Here is a 13,103-nt window from a genome sequence, read left to right as displayed (position 1 = left end):
ATATATATAATAACTAAGTATTGTTTAGATGTTTCCTTCCTAACATAACAGATTGCTGCCTGGGATTGTGACAGTAACTATAGAAAACTAGTTCAACAGTCTGCCTATTAAACAGTTACAATGGTAATATATGCTTCTGATAACCAAATACAATAATGCTACTGTAAAGAGGATAGTTACCACATGTATATTGAAGTACATACTAAGATACTGTATACCATTAAAGGTATTATACATATAATGTATACACATATCTACACACACATATATATATATGTATATGTATATGCTGGTTTGAATAAGAATGTCCTCATAGGCTTCAAGTATTTGAACCCTTTGTCCCCAGTTGGTGATGCTGTTTATGGTGGGTCATGGAAACTTAGGAGGCAGGAACATGCCGGAGGAAGCATGTCACTGGTGGTGAGCTTGGAGAGTTTATTAACCTTGCCTCACTTTGTGTTTGATTTCTCTGCTTCCTGCACGTGCTTGAAGATGATGCTTTGAACAACAAAACTTTAATAACTATTTTGCTGTTGTATGTTCCTTCATGTTTATAAAAATGTGTTTTCACCTCATGTTTGAATCTCTTGAATGAAGGTTACATTTCTGCTCTGGTTACTTCTGCCATGTCTCCTCTGCCATGGTAGACTCTTATCCCTCTAGAACTGGAAGTCAAATAAACTCTTCGTGCTATAAGCTGCCTTGGTCATGGTATTTCATCACAGTGACAGAAAAGTAACTAATACAATATATAATTCTATGTACACACCACGCACAGGTCTATCTTTTGTCTTTTTTTATGACATCCTCCCTTAGAGCAGGAATATTATTGTCCCTGCAGAGGTGAGTAGATGAGTTTGTGTGAATTTTTTTCAATGCCCAAGCTTGGGTGGACATAAGAATTGACCTGAGAACTGAGCTTAGCACAGTGTGTGTACAAACCTGATGTTGTCCAGTCCAGTCATGCTGTGAAAATGAGAGAATTAATGGGTATAGGGTTCAGGCCCAGCTGGGCAGACAGGTTCAAGTCTGCATCATCCTCTGCTCCTCTGCCGTATCCTTCCCACTACGAGATGTCCCAATATGTGCTTTTTTTTTTTTTTTAACAAAGATTAGAGAACATGCTCTCCAGTTTTCAACATTAACATTTTTGGCCATTAGCATTTTTTAGGTAATATGCTCATATTTCATTATAATCTATGTCAACAGTTTCTTATAGTGCATAGGACTGTGGGTTACTGAAAAAGAAATAGCTCAATAAACTTAAGGTGAACAAAGAGCTCCCACCTATTGGGAGTACTGCAAATTGTCAAATGGGGTCAGAATTATATTTTATGGACTTTATCTGTGGTGTGTGTGTGTGTGTGTGTGTGTGTGTGTGTGTGTGTGTAGGGCAGAGGTCCACATTAGGTGTGTCTTCCTCACTCACTCTTCACCTTTTTTTTAAAAAAGACAGTCTGTTACTGAACCCAGAACTCACCAATTCTGCTAGACTGTTTGGATAATGAGTTCCAGGGATCTGTATATCTGTGCCCCTCCTGCAGTGGGCTAACGGGCACACAGCACCATACCTGGCTTCTTATGTATGCTCAGGATCCAAATTCAGGTCTTCATGCTTGTGCAGCAAGGACTTTACCAACTGAGCCATTTCCCCAGCCCTGGTATCAGATTTTGCCAAGAATTTTGTACTCTGTCTTTGAGAGGTTGTAATTGACAAAACACAGATAGTTGTTCAGCTTTCATCTTATATGTAATGTGTTGGGGAATGTGGAAGTTTGACTCAAAGAAGGAAACCAAAACAAATTAGATAAATGGCAGTGAGGCACATTAGGGGAAATGAAGTCTGTTGGCAACTCTCTCTCCAGGATCCCTTTAGTCCTGTGGAGGTGGGAGATGGACACACATTAGACTTGCCTGGCCTGACTGCCCTCCTCTGAGGGAGCTCCTGCACACCTGAGGGAGAAGCATTATCATCCTAGTGCATTTCTACAGGTTCATTCCTAGAGTATTTGCACACATTTTTTGGTGTCAGGATGACTCAGGAGTCCTGGTCCTGGGGCTCAGTACTAAGTCCAACTCTAACAGGAACCACAATGTTACTGTAAAGGAGAGTTTTGCATGCCAGGGACTCTTCCAGACATATATGAATACTGTCAGAGCACAGTTAATATCTGATCAGTTCATATACATATCTGACACTGAATTTATGTGTACTTATGTTGAAAATGAACAAATACTGTGGCCAAAATAATATTATACTTGATGATTTTAGTGGCATAAAAATATAAGCCTTTGAGTTCAATGATTGTAAAGTTGTTTCTTTTTAAAAAAATATTTAATTTATTATTTTTATTTTATGTGTACGAGTGTATTACCTGAATGTATGTGAGTGCACCCATGTCGTACAATGCCACGGAGGTCAGAAGAGGGCTTCGGATTCCCCTGGAACTTAGGGACAGTTCGTAGCTGCTGTGTGGGTGCTGGGAATCAAACCTGGGTCCTCTACAACAGCAGTCAGTGCTCTTAACCGCTGAGCCATCTCTCCAGCCCTGTAAAATGTGTACGAGTGTATTACCTGAATGTATGTGAGTGCACCCATGTCGTACAATGCCACGGAGGTCAGAAGAGGGCTTCGGATTCCCCTGGAACTTAGGGACAGTTCGTAGCTGCTGTGTGGGTGCTGGGAATCAAACCCGGGTCCTCTACAACAGCAGTCAGTGCTCTTAACTGCTGAGCCATCTCTCCAGCCCTGTAAAGTTGTTTCTTAAACTATGCTCAGACTATTTTTGTTTGAAGTTCAATGATTATTTTTATACATGAAGGCTCTAAATAAGAGTATTCATTACATTTCATAAACTTTTACCATTTAAATAAATATTTCATGATTTAAAAATATTTAATAGTTTTATATTATAGATCATCAAATTTTCTTTAGTTTTTAATTGTATGTGTATTATATATGTATGGTACATGGGCATGTGTATGTGTGTAGTATATGCATGCCTATGTACAGGTAGGCATGGAGGCCAGAGGAGGATATCAGGCGTCCTGCTCAGTCATTCTCTACCTCATCCCCTTGATACAGGGTCTCTCACTGAGCCTGGAGCTGGGCTGTCAGGCAGCAAACCACAGTGACCCTCCTGTCTCCACCCCTCCAGAGCACTGGAGTTTCAGGCATGCAGGATCACACCCAACTGTCTTACATGAGTTCATGGATTTGAATTCAGGTCTTCATTCTTGAACAGCAAATGCTGTTAGCCACTGACCCCTCTGGAGCCTCAAATTCATTTTAAATATGAAACTCTAAGTATGTCCAAATTGATTTCCTCTCATTTTATGAATACACCATGATCAACCAAAAAAAATTTGTTAATTAACATTTCATGAGTAGTTATAATGCAGTTTTATTACTTACGTTCTTTGGTGCTATGACCTGACAAGAAACTTAAAGGAGGAGATGTTTGTTTCGGCTGATCATTTGAAGATACACTGTCCATCATGGTAGGGAAGGCAAGGTAGCAGGAGGCTCAAGGGTGGCAGGAACGAGTAGCAACTACTCGCTTACATGAGAAGGATGAAAAAGTAGAGACAGGACAGAAAGCAGGGCAGGCCAAACCTTTTCCTCCAGTTAGGTCCCACCGCCGCCCCCCAAGATTCCACAACCTCCCATAACAGCTCCCCCAGCTGGAGACCAAGTGTTCAAATATGTGGTTTGTATCTAAACCACAGCAGTAGTTAACACTGCTACATTCACAATACTGTAATCCTCTATCTAAAAAATTGAATACACTATAACTTCAATTTTTGTCTGCTCTATACTTGAGTAATTTAAAGTTACTTTCTTTAGTTCAGATAGTAATCCATACTCATCTACCCATCTATTCACCCCTCACCACCACTTCCCTGCTCTGCACACATAAACTTGAAGACAGTAAAACTACAAATCTAGTGGGACCCACGGTGCTGCTGCGCTGCCACCTGGAGGCTCTGGGGGCAGGGGACATCATGTTGGCTTCCTAGAGGCTAGCTAGCCCGGTTATGCAAATGATTTGTCAAAGGTCACATAGAAACTGACTTCCTGGAGACTCTTAGATTAAGTACATTGGATGATCATTGAGACCACAGGTGTGTGCCGTAGGTTATGTTCATTTGAGACCTGTCCATCGGGGATTGCCTGGTGTCACTGAGCATCTGCTGATTGCCTTCTTGCCATGCCTAACGAAGTAGAAACAAGTGCAACAAATGGTCAGCCTGACCAACAGGCTGAACCAAAAGTGCCGTCAAAGAAAGAAAAGAAGAAAGGTTCTGAAAAGACAGATGAGTATTTATTGGCCTGGTTCAAAGGTGATGGGGTAAAATACAAGGCCAAGCTAATTGGTATTGATGATGTGCCTGATGCCAGAGGAGACAAGATGAGCCAAGATTCTATGATGAAACTCAAGAGAAAGGCAGCCACTGGTCATTCTTAGGGATAACACAAGCAAAGGATCTGAGTCAACATTTCCCTGTCTGCATAAAAATAATCAAAGAGAAAACTGGAGTAATAGAGCATGAACATCCAGTAAATAAAATTTATTTCATTCCTGTGATGTGACAGACAACTGAGTATTTGGCTACGTGTGTGGAGGAGAAGGCCAGCATCAATTTTTTGCCATAAAAACAGGGCAACAGGCTGAGCCATTAGTTGTTGACCTTAAAGACCTTTTCCGAGTTATCTGTAATGTAAAGAAGAAGGGAAGAAGAAAAGAAAAAGGCTGAAGAAGCTAACAAAGCTGTCGAGAATGAGAATGAGACCCTCTTGACCCTTGATGATCAAGCGAACAAACTGAAATTTGGTAGTGAAAAGATGGATCTGTTTGGGGACATGTCTACACCTCCTGACCTTAATAGTCCAACACCTTCAACAAATGATTTGCTTTCATCAAACAACTTTGGTCCTCCTTTCTCAGACCCTCCAAGCCAAACATCACCCACAGGACAACCTGCAGCCCTGTAAACCAACCCTCTGAATCTCTTCAAAACAAGTGCTCCTTCCCTAGTGGGGCCCCTAGCGGGTCTAGATGATATTCCTGTCACAGTCACACCTCCTCAGGCAGGACCTTTGACAAATGTTGTCTTCAGTCTACCTACTTCCATAGTCCCTGGAGCCATAATAAGTGGTCAACCTTCAGGTTTTGGCCAACCAATCGTTTTTGGTACAAGCCCATCTGTTCAAGGTTGGAATCAGCCTTCATCCTTTGCAGCTTCAACTCCCCCTCCAGCCCCTGTGGTTTGGGGTTCTGCTGCACCCGTGGCACCCAATGCTTGGTCAACCACAAGCCCTTTGGGGAATCCTTTTCAAAGCAATATTTTTCCACCTCCTGCCATGTCCGCTCAGTCCTATGCTATCCTCTGTTCTGACGACTCCTCCTCAGCCACCTCCCAGAAATAGCCCTTCAAAGGAAATCCCCAGTGATGCCTTCACTGCCTTAGACCCACTTGGGGATAAAGAAGTCAAGGAAGTGAAAGAAATGTTTAAGGACTTTCAACTTAAGCAGCCTCCCATTGTGTCCTCAAGGAAGGGAGAGCCACCTCCCTTTGGGACTTCAAGTGCCTTTTCCAGTTATTTCAACGGTAAAGTTGGCATTCCTCAGGAGCATGTGGACCATGATGATTTTGATGCCAATCAACTGTTGAACGAGATCAATGAATCACCAAAGCCAGCTCCCAGACAAGGTACCTTGTCAGTTTCCAAGTCTACTGACAATACACTTGAGAACCCATTCTCTAAAGGATGTGCCAGTTCATCACAGCCCTCTGTGATTTTTCCTCAGTCTGCATCTTCTGATGTATATAGGAATCCTTTTGGCAATCCTTTTACCTAAGCTTCTGAACTTTCAATGCTGACGATCCATAGGAACAAAAAGACCGACCTTAGTCTTTAAGGACAAACTAATAGCCAGAGACATGCTGACTTCTGTCCTTGTTCCAGCTTTGACATATTATCTCTTGCCTCTAGTTAAAATGTAAATGAAGTAGCAACCTTACCGAATCCTTGCCTATTGTACCCCTAGAACCTTCCAGAATAGTCTCTTTTCTACCCTCCAGTTGGGAGGTCCAGGTATTTTAACCCCTCATATCATACTGCTTTGAGTAAATGTCCAAATCCTTACAGCTCAAAGTCATTTGGGGTTCCTGGTGTACAGCATGAAACCTAAAGACTCTATTACTAATACAGCAGGCACCTTCTGTAAAGATACCTTGCTTCAGACCATCACTGGGAAAGGATTTTTAAAATAAATTTGAAGCAATGCTAACTTCTTCTTAGACAGTTTGGAACCTAATCCACCTGAAGACCTTTTGAAGATGATAGGTTCTCCACTAACTGGATCATTTACCAATCTTACCCCAGAGATGCTTACAGTGACCTTTAAAAGGAGAAAATTCTAACTCAAAATGGGGTATTATGCAAAGATAATAAATCAATAAATGTATCTTGGGGGCACAAAGAAATTGTTTTCATTCCTACATTTAGCAGATGTTGGATCCTTATGACCTTGTGGCCTGAATTTTCTTATATGCTTCTAATTTCATTTCATGTAATTCTTTTATCAATAAAGATGATTATTATGTGTACAACTAAAAAAAATATAGGTATTTCCTCCTCACTCTGTTGCTCAAGACCAGACTGCCCTTTCTCATCTCCTGCGGGATACCACAAAGGAGGGAAAGTGTTCTTCTCTCCTTGCCTTTCCCCAGTTCTCTGTTCAGTCCATTTTGCTCCTGGGTCCCTATAGCAAGGAATAGATACTCATGGGACAAAAACCATTGAATGACTCACAGATCTGAAGCCCCTCTTCCTTCTCAGTACTTGCTAGTCCAGTAACTAGACTTGGGAATGGGCACAACCTTCGTCCTCACTATGGACAGGAGGGATATCCTCCTGACCTGAAGTTCCAGAAGAGCTATTAATTTGGAAGAAGACTTGGACTCCGCTCAGCAATGAAGAAGGACCATATTCTGAAAGCTCTGTCTGACTGTGACAAATATCCTGGCTCTTTACTAGAGGTCATACTAGGCCTTTGTTAAGTAACTGGAAACTTTCCTGAAGTCACAATCAGTTATTAGAAACTAAATAGGAGGAGAAAAAGATGATAGCTGGGTGTGGTGACACACGCCTTTAATCCCAGCACTTGGGAGGCAGAGGCAGGCGGATCTTTGTGAGTTCCAGGCCAGCCTGGTCTACATAGTGAGTTCCAGGACAGCTGGGGCTACTGGGAGACCCTGTCTCAAAAAGACAAAAAAAAAAAGATGATAGACAAGTATTTGGGATTATTATTAAAAATCTAATGTCTACAATATTTTCCTCATAACCTTGGGAGCTTTCCAAGTTCATTTTCAGACCTGTTATGTGTATAGGCCTGAAGTGTTTGTTCTTGCCAAAATGAGTTTTGTTTAGTTTATGTTGGGTTTTTTTAATGTTATCCCTTGACCCTTGATGCTCAGGTTCTTGCGGGTATTAATCAACCACATATAATCTTACCTTTAACTGGAAGAAGAGGATGACTGCTCAGGATTTAAACAAGGTGGCCTTGGGAAACTCTACTGATTAGCCCCAAGTAGTCCAAGCTGAAGTCCTGTGGGTTTATGTTTAATGCTAATTGTTGATTATCTGCGATGTATTTTTTGTCTTTCTCATCTTCCAACTCAGTCATTATAAACACAGACTTGAAATAGTACTTTAAAAGTCCAAATACCTAAAGATGTGCTAAACTGGAGGCAGCTCTTTCTAGATAACTGACTTTTTGAAAGTGATCAGTCACACAACTCTTTTTGTATGTTTTTGCTTTCTTGTGCACTTTTCTATATGCAAACAGTTATAAATTTACTAGTTTCAATAAACTGGATTAGAAAAAAACTACAAATCTACTTTTAGTAGTTAACAAATTGCTCTAAAACTTGTCATTTTCCCCTTCTTTCTTCTCAGAAACATGTTCCACATTTTGTTAGATATAATTTATACTGTATTAATAATCTAAATTAATGTAAGAATTTTAATCTTTATATGCATAAAGCATCACACCTTGGATAGTTATTAATTTTAACCTGTAGTACAAATCTAGCTAATATACATATACATGTGAACAGATGTGCACATACACATATGTGTGTATACACACACACACACACAAATGTATTTTTTTTGAGATAGGGTATTGCTATGAAGTCCATGCTATCTTCAAACTAATGACAATCCTCCTGCCTCAGGATTCCCAGCTTTAAGATTACAGATGTGCAAACATGCCCAGTTTCAGATATTGATTTTAACATTTGTACAAATTAATACTGCTTTCCGAGGATATACCTAGTTTGATAGAGTGCTCTTACAAGCATGAGGTCCTGGGGTTAATCCCTAGCACTGGAAAAAAAGCAAAAGAATTAATGGTATTCTTCATGTTTCTGAGCTAAGGTTTTTTTCTGAGAACCCAATACTCTCATATGCACAAGATTTCCTGATCACTTACTTTAAGTTCACTCGACCGGGTAGATGCAGGGCCTACTGAGGCAGAGCTCCTGACCTATCCCATTGGTTTTCCATTGCTTTGGAGGCACATCACCATTGTGAATGCCTCCAAAGAAGCTGGAGACCAGCACACAGTCAAAACTGACATAAAACCTAAGATTGGAATTTGACTTAGGAACTGCCCAGCATGCAACCAGGATTCACCTCAGAGCTTTCCAAGGACCACATAAAAATTAAAACCCCTCCTTCTCCTCCCATGCCAAGAATGAGGACTGATACAAACGTTGGCTGTTTTTTTTTTTCCTGCTCTGTTTGATAACCCAGATTTCTCCTACAAATTGTTACTAACAATTCATGTTAAAAAGGCATCATCTTTTGGTGGTAGAAAGGTCTAGACATATGTAGCACTCTTACATTTGTCGGTAAGGAGCAGATTTTCAAGATCATCCATTCTTCTAGAAGATTTCATTTCAAGGATTATTACATGTCCCACTATAAATAAAAAAGAAAAACTGTATGAATTTGATGGCTTCAGATTCCCATCACAACAATGTGGATGCTTTTCTAGCATTTTCTCTTCAGCCTAACAGGATAAGTATTCCCTTTCGTGTTCTGGTATTGCACATGTGTATCGCAGGTGTGGTATGCCTTGGAAATTCAAGCTCCTTCTCCACAGAAAAATGCTTTCAAGTAGTAGATGTAGGGTTAGGTAGTACTAAGTCACCCTCGTTTAACTAAGTTCTTATTTTAATTTACTAATGAAAAATATTGCATATAAATTGTAGTTAGGCACACAATGGGACCAGGCTGTCTCTTCCATAAGTCACTGTACATCTGTGGAAAGAGGAATATTAGGAGTGGGAGTAGGGTTAACAATTGGTGGTTGTGCTGACACACCAACATCTGCAAATTATTTTGCAAGACAACATGCAATGCAGATGTATTCTCAAGAATAAATGTTTGTTTATAGAAATTTAAATATCAACAAATGTTTATTGAATATTAAGTACAAATCTTCCTGTTTGTGAGTAACTTGTGTGTATTGAAGTTATTAGGAGTGGGAGTAGGGTTAACAATTGGTGGTTGTGCTGACACACCAACATCTGCAAATTATTTTGCAAGACAACATGCAATGCAGATGTATTCTCAAGAATAAATGTTTGTTTATAGAAATTTAAATATCAACAAATGTTTATTGAATATTAAGTACAAATCTTCCTGTTTGTGAGTAACTTGTGTGTATTGAAGTACTAGTGTGTGCATTTAATTTAACATGAGGGTATTATGGTAATAAGAGTGCTTATAAGAATTCATGTATATATATATATATATGTGTGTGTGTGTGTGTGGTTTTGGAATATATAATCATGAATATGTATATGTACATTGTATAAATTCATCTAACATAAACTTGGAGGTGCTAAGAAAAAAATCAAATAAATATGTCCTTATTCTGTAATTAAGAATGAAATTAGAAGAGATCATTTTATTCTCTCTTTATTCAGACCCTTTGAGTAGTATATTAGAGGGGACACCTTTGTCCCTTATACCTCATTCCAAGTAAATTTAGAGAAACCTTTGACTCTGTGTTAGCCAAGTTGTTGAACTTCAGCAAGTGGGTAACTTTGTAAACATAGAGAATTTGTCTGAGGTCTGAGTAGTCTGTGTTTCTGATGCTAGCAGGGTCTTTGAGGTAGTTTCATCATGAAATGAGTGGATAACTTCACTGCAGCATTTTTGCTGGTCATTTTGGGCTTTAAGACACTGGGAGTTACTTAGGAGGTACATGATCATATGGCAATAGAGTCCCATAAGCTCCTGGACCCTGCTCATATGAACCAACAGCAATGGTGTCAGTGTACACAAGTCCCACACAAACTGAAGCAAGCAGAAACCCAGCATAGAACTGGGGAAACAGACAGCAGACCCCAATCTTAGCTGAGGAAATAATAGCAACTGATTACTGCTGGGTGAGGAAGAACTGATCTTCCTAAAGCGAGGGACTCTAGTTAAGCTGACTAGATTGCAATATTTTTTATTATGTAAGGAAAATAATAATCTTATAAAATGTAGGAACTTGCCAGGAAACCAGGTGGAAAGATATGAGAGCTGGTAAGATGTCTCAAGTAAAGGTGCTTGTTACATCAGTCTGATGACCTGAGTTCAATCCCTAGGATCCATGCAAAAATGGACACAGAGAATAGACTCCACAAAGTTGTCCTCTGACCTCAGCATGCATACAATGATAAACACACACACACACACACACACACACACACACACACACACATATATATACATTTTAAAAAATAAAAAGATGTAACAAGAGAGAAAGCTTTTGTTAAAGGACATTGTGGATAAAATATTTCTTTAAAATGGCAAATTGCATACTGTCAAGTTAGCATATACATGCAGGTAAAGCACTCATCATAAAATAAAAATAAATAAGTAAATAAATTTTTTATAAAATAAAAAAGAATGTCCTGGAGTCTGATTCATGGAGTCTGATCTTAATTCCACTGTTTCTAAGTTTGACTTGGCAATTCAATAATTCTTTCATACTTGGAATTGTTAATTCAGATAGGGTCGTTCAATGGGGTTTTTATATACTTTCCTGAGGAATCAAGGTTTTGGTTTATGGCTTGCTTAGAAGTATTTTCTTGAGTATTTCTGAAACAAGCAGATTCTAACTATATTTTTCCCATTGGCACTGGGCAGGCTGCACTCCTCCCCTCTTTTCCTTCTAAATAAAAACCTGAGGACAGTATGTTTTTCTTCCTAATTCTATTCAAGTATAGGCTCTGATTCTATGAGCAAATTATCAAGTCAATAACAAATTATTAAAATCTTGACCAATTAAAAAAACTACTTATTGGCATCCCTCCACTCTGATATTTTGTTTAGTAAATGGAAAAAGACAAATTTAGAAATCTTTTCCATGCTCCAAAAAGCTCACTATTTGAAGTTAATCCAGGAAGTACTTTTTTTGTGTGTCATTCCTTTCTTGAGGTGAACAGAGTTCTAGTCCTGGGTGACTCAGTTCTATGAGTCAGATGCTGTGAGGCTCTGTGTGCAGAGCAGGAAGGGACTGGAATGGAAGACAAGTGGGGCGGTGAGAGTGTTGGAGAGCTATGGCCAGTGGAGAGAGAGATAGTATACATGAGTAGAAAAATATTCCAGGAAGCTGGACAAAGTTGAGAGGAAGATACCCGATAAGGAGACAAGTTTCTCTCAGGGATGTTCCAAAGGAAATGCAATTCCACAGTGCTCTTCCAGCCCACATTTGTGCTGTGGTGCAGTATTCTTCAAAGCAGAAAACTGTAATGTCCTGTACAATCAAGGAAAATGCTTCCTTTTAGTATTCCCCAGAATGCAGTATATTCTTTTAAAAAGAGTTTTCAGAGATTTACTATTAACTTAAAAAATTGCTATCAGGGCCTCATATTTCCTGAGTATAACTGAAAACTTAGAAACTTTCATAATAAATTGACAGTTACAATGGTGCTCTACCCAAGTCAGTTTTAGTAAGGCACAAGGCTGATGGTCATGTTCTTTCTGTTGCTCTATTGTAAAGTTTTTGTGTCATTGTAAACATTATAAGAAAGTTTTAAATGAGCATACTATATAACAGTCACACAATTAAAAAATTAATGAAACTCTATAAATATCAGTTTGTTTATGAAAAATGTATTCATAAGTCTCTGCAAGGTGAGATATATGTTTTTGACAAACATATCACATCCATTTTCTATTTTTCACATTTAAAAAGTTTTTTTTTAATTTTATTTATTATCTTTATTTTATGTGTATGCGTGTATTGCCTGCATGTAGGTAAATGCACCTGTGTCGTGCAATGCCCACAGAGGTCAGAAGAGGCTGTCAGATCCCCTGGAACTGGAGTTATGGACAGTTGGTAGCTGCCATGTGGGTGCTGGGATTCGAACCTGGGTCTTCTGCAAGAACAACCAGTGTTCTTAACCGCTGAACCATCTCTCCAGACCCTTAAAAAATTTAAAAATTAATTAATTTTTATGTGTATGAGTGTTTTGCCTGTATGTATGTTAAGTACACCCAGGTTGTAAAATGACTTGGAGGCCAGAAGAGGATATTGGATCCCCCTGGGACTGGAGTTACAGATGGTTGCTAGCCACCATGTGGGTACTGGGAACTAAACCCAGGTCCTCTACAAGAGCAGACAATGCTCTTAACTGCTGAGCCATCTCTTCAGCCCCTCTACTCTTCCCATTTTTTAAATTTAATTGTGTTACTGTTGCCTAAATAAGTGGCTTTGTGTTATTCAGATTCATCAAGAATTTTAGTAAAATTCACTTGATTACTTCAGTAAAAACAGCACGTGGAAGGAAGGAAATAAATAGGGTTAAAAACTGTTTATAGTCAGATATTATGAACCATCTTGAAGCAAATTAATGATAAATTTTACTTTTTAACCTAAAATTCAGAAGAGCAAATTACATGTATTTGTTTTAATAAAAATGAGCAGAGGTATTAATTCTTTGTATTTGTTCTTTATTTTAAATTATGCTTTTCTCATTTACTGAAGGTCTATGAGAGAAAGATAAATATTATTTGGAGATATATA

General features: G+C 39.0%; 1 protein-coding gene and 1 pseudogene across 3 annotated transcripts in view; both read left to right on the top strand.

The window, feature by feature from the left end:
- Window positions 1-13,103, top strand: part of Adgrg6 (adhesion G protein-coupled receptor G6) — a 149,648-nt gene that overhangs the window by 43,041 nt on the left and 93,504 nt on the right. The gene's annotated exons all lie outside the window — the stretch shown is intronic.
- On the top strand, window positions 4,212-5,864 carry LOC103731486 (annotated as a pseudogene).

The sequence above is a fragment of the Nannospalax galili genome, unplaced genomic scaffold, assembly GCF_000622305.1.
Source record: "Nannospalax galili isolate Female #2095 unplaced genomic scaffold, S.galili_v1.0 scaffold154, whole genome shotgun sequence".
NCBI classification, from domain to species: domain Eukaryota; kingdom Metazoa; phylum Chordata; class Mammalia; order Rodentia; family Spalacidae; genus Nannospalax; species Nannospalax galili.
This window is presented reverse-complemented; position numbering and strand designations above follow the sequence as displayed.